The sequence below is a fragment of the Helianthus annuus genome, chromosome 14 (genome assembly GCF_002127325.2).
Source record: "Helianthus annuus cultivar XRQ/B chromosome 14, HanXRQr2.0-SUNRISE, whole genome shotgun sequence".
In the NCBI taxonomy this organism is placed as follows: domain Eukaryota; kingdom Viridiplantae; phylum Streptophyta; class Magnoliopsida; order Asterales; family Asteraceae; genus Helianthus; species Helianthus annuus.
Window position 1 is genome coordinate 164,047,348 of NC_035446.2, and position 4,159 is coordinate 164,051,506.

The window sequence follows — 4,159 nt, forward strand, 5'->3', positions numbered from 1 at the left end:
ATTTGTGGCTCCATATCGTAATATGAGGTATCGGCTTGGAGATTTTCGTCGAAGACATGCATTAACTAATAAAGAGAAATTTAACCATGCACATGCGAACATTGAGTGTGCTTCTGGTGCCTTGAAAGCAGGGGCGGACCTATTAACAAAGAACGGGTTCCCAGGAACCCATTCGGTTTTTACTTTTTAGTGAAAATATATATAACAAACTGAAAAGGAACCCATAAGTAAAATATAAAAGGAACCCATAAACAAAAAGCCTTGGTTCTCTACTGGTTCAGTGTGCGTTATTCTTCTTCAAACACTCGGGTTCGAATCTTGTATAAGGCACAATTAGTCAAATTTTTTGTTCCGTTTTTTTTCTTTTTATTTTTTTTCTTTAATTTAAAACCCATTTAGGGTTACAACAACACAAACCCCTAACATAAAAACTTCAGAGAACAAAGTAACTGGCCTCCACCTTCAGCAACATCAGAGTATCAGCAACGGCGCCTCCACCTCCGCCGACACCGACCGTCCTCCGCCTCCACCTTCCGACCACCTCCACCATTGTTCATTCTGTCAAATCTTTTCTGGATTTTCTAGGTGTATTTCTTGTAAATTTTGGAGAAAAAAGGTAAATCTTTATGATGAACCCTTCTTCATTTTGACATTTCTGTTAATCTTTCGCATAAAAGAAATCCAAATGATTTTGGTACATTTATATGAACATATCTGTGTGCCCCTGTTGCTAAGTCTTTTTTGAAGGGGGTATTTGTGTTGTGATTTGAAAAAAAGTTTACAAATTTGCAATAAACCCTTTTCAATTTTTTGTTTTGAATCTGTGAAAAAAAACGTCTGAAATTTACACCATTTTGCTTCAATCATACATGTATAAAGCATATCTGTGTATCATCCGCAAGGTGTCCTTTTAATGTTTCATATTTCATATTTGAACTGTTTATTTTTGAACTCTGAATTTAAATTCAAGAATGTTTAATCCAATTTCAGGTCTATATTGTTGAACATAGCAATTAGATGGTAATTATTAATTTAATTAAGCTTAGTCGAACAGAAACAATTAAGAGAATCTCTTTGCTAATAATCAATAGAAATGGTTCGGTTAGAGCATTGGTAGTTGAACCGGTTGTTCAGTTAGATGCTTTTGTGGTGGAACCGACATCAAATAGTGCTTATTTATTCATCTTTTTATGCTTCATGTGTTTTTAGAGACGGAGATAAATGGTGGGATATGAAAAAATATTGACTTTAGTGATAATGCCCGATCCGACCCGAAAATTCGAACATTTGAGTTGACCAAAACTTAAACACCTAAAAAGTGAACCCAGTGAAAAAAATTTCTGGATCCGCCACTGCTTGAAAGCAAGATTCCCTATATTAAAGAGGATGACATCATTTTCCATTGCATGTTTCGCGCTACATAATTTTATAAGGAAAGAGGGTTTGAGCGATGAGTTGTTTACAAACTACGATCAACCCAATGTGTCGTTACATAATAGGCAAGTGCACGTTAACGATGATGAAGACGAGGTTGAAGCACATGGTACTGCATCGGATCGGGAATATATGACTCAGTTATGAGATGAGATTGCTGGGCAGTTAATGCAAAGTCCAATAAATGATTTAAAAAAATGTTAATTGTGTTTTATGAATATTATTTTAGCATTCTATAACTATTATTTAAATTTGTATGTTGAAAAACTCTTTTAAGTTTAATAAATCAGTTTATTTTTATTTTAGTTTATTTCAGCAGTTTGCAGAAGTTAAAAAACAAATAGTCTTCTTTTTGTAGACCGCAGAGGTGTGATCCACATCTTCTACTAAAGATGTGATCTGCAGACTGCAGACATTTTACTCTGAAAACAAACAACACCTAAGTGCTGATACTACACCAATAACTTAGTAAACCCAGTGGCGGACTTATAATATAATGACGGGTATCACGGACTACGGCTTAACCCCGTTCTCGTAATGTAATTTTTTTTCAGTTTTATATAAAAGACACCCTTGAACAAATACTGGGATACCCCTAAAAAATAGGATACTTTAATTTATTAAAATTCCAAATTTTCACTACACCATTGTATAATAATTAAGCACAAATTAAGTATAATATAAATGAAAGACGCCCAATTGATAAACATGGCCCAAGCCCCAAAATAAATTTCTTTTTGATTGCTCGGTAAATTTTTTTTTTTAGAATACCTCTAAATTAACGGACTAGGTCCGCCACTGAGTAAACCAATCGATACCAACTGAACTACATGCCACTCAGCTACATGCGCAAAGCGGAAAGAAATTTTACTAGTTCTGTATATTTTTGTTGCCTTTTACTAGTTCCGTATCCAATGTCCAATAAGATTCTAGTAAACACGTGGCCAACCTTCATCTTTGACCAACTTGAAGATCATAGATAAAAAAAGAAGAAACGAAAAATTGTGTAAGATTGGCTCCACCAACAACTTTTGATTTTGTAGTATATGTAATTGCAATCATAACGGATAGATCGGTTAACATGTAAAATGAAGTTTGAAAAACGTATATAAACGCAATTGACACAACAAATTTATCTAATCGATTGGTAAATAAGTATAAGATTATAGGTCATCTAAGTATGCTGTTAGGGGGTGGAAGTGGCCACTAGTGATAGAATTCCATCACTCACAAGCACTCAATCAAGTTCCGTCATGTCATAAACCATTTTTCCATCACTCACAACCTTTTTTAGTGCCATTGCCTATCACTCACAACACCCAAAAATAAACCCCCCATGTTCCCTCACAACACCCATTTTCCACGGCGTGATAAAATCCACGCGTGGAATATTGCACGCGTTATGAACTTGAGTGGCGGTGGGGTTCTAAGGTCTACCACGCATAATAAATGGCTATCACGGAAAAATAACGTGCCACCCCACCGCTCTTTGGACTACGCATATTAAATTTTGAGCGATACACATATTCTAAACATAATTTTAAAAGGAAATCCATCGTGATAAGCAATTCTAACATTTGTTAAAAGTTTATAACATAGCATTTCAATATATCATTAATTTATAAACGGGTTCATCTTATAGTCATTTTATATCATGTCATAACCTTTTATTCACATCCAGTGTACCTACATATTAATTAATAATATTGGAATCAACATACTATGTATACATTTTTTTTTGAACGGCTAATTTCTTTAATCCCCTGTCGTCTGTAGGATTTGAACCCAAGACCTTTCTCTTCCCAATCTAGGTGTTTTAAAGGCTTTGCCTTTGCCAATGGACCACCACCCCATTGGTATATACATAGTATGTTGATTCTATCATGTCAGCCTTTTCAGATTAAGATACTATCAAATGTGCCCAATCAGTGAAACCTTGTTAATTTAACTGTGTAATAAAATGATAAACAAATCAGTGACCAATTTGAGACGCTATTCAAGCTAACCCATGCCAATGAAACCACTAGAAAAAACCCATTACATATCAAATAAACCAGTCAAAATACAAGCATATGGAATCAAACACACAAAAGCAAAAAAACAAAAAAAAATACAACATACATAGATTGTGTTTTAACAATAAAAAAAACTATAAACTCTCTGTAACTATTTAGATATCATATCATAAATAGTTAAGCGACCGTCCGCAAAGAAACCAGAGACTGTCCCCTGAAGGGTGTCCCCATCCCAAATCTGAAGCTGCGGAATAGGTGGAGCAGATGGTGTGACATTAGTTTGTAGCGGCGGCTGAGCATCTTGAAGATGAACACAAATGATCTTCTTTTCTGGAAATGGAATCTCAATAGCACGTTTTATAGCATCAGGGTCTCTTGTAGTTGAGATGATAAATAGCCCCATCTCAGGATCCATTTCTAACAATTTGACATCATCAAGTTTACCAACTCCAAGTGCCTTCTTGACTTTCTTTATCGATCCTTCACGGTTAGGAAACTGGTCGATTTGCAGAGCGATTGTCATCGCTGATGTTTGCTGAAAAGGTTAAAGTGCAATCGAAACATAGAAATTTTATGCATGCTTTAACTAATGGTTAATCTTAATTGCAAGCATTAGATACATCACTAAACACATTGAAATTTAGAAAACAAATTATAATAAATGACATAAATAAATAAACAAACAACATGGATTAATTAACTAAAGTAAA

The 4,159-nt window shown here is 34.6% G+C and overlaps 1 long non-coding RNA gene across 1 annotated transcript; it reads left to right on the plus strand.

The window, feature by feature from the left end:
- The first annotated feature begins 412 nt into the window (after positions 1 to 412).
- On the plus strand, positions 413 to 1,739 carry LOC110904754. The gene is made up of 2 exons (XR_002572759.2): positions 413 to 616; positions 1,210 to 1,739. It is a non-coding gene; the product is annotated as an uncharacterized LOC110904754 (long non-coding RNA).
- Positions 1,740 to 4,159: the final 2,420 nt, after the last annotated feature.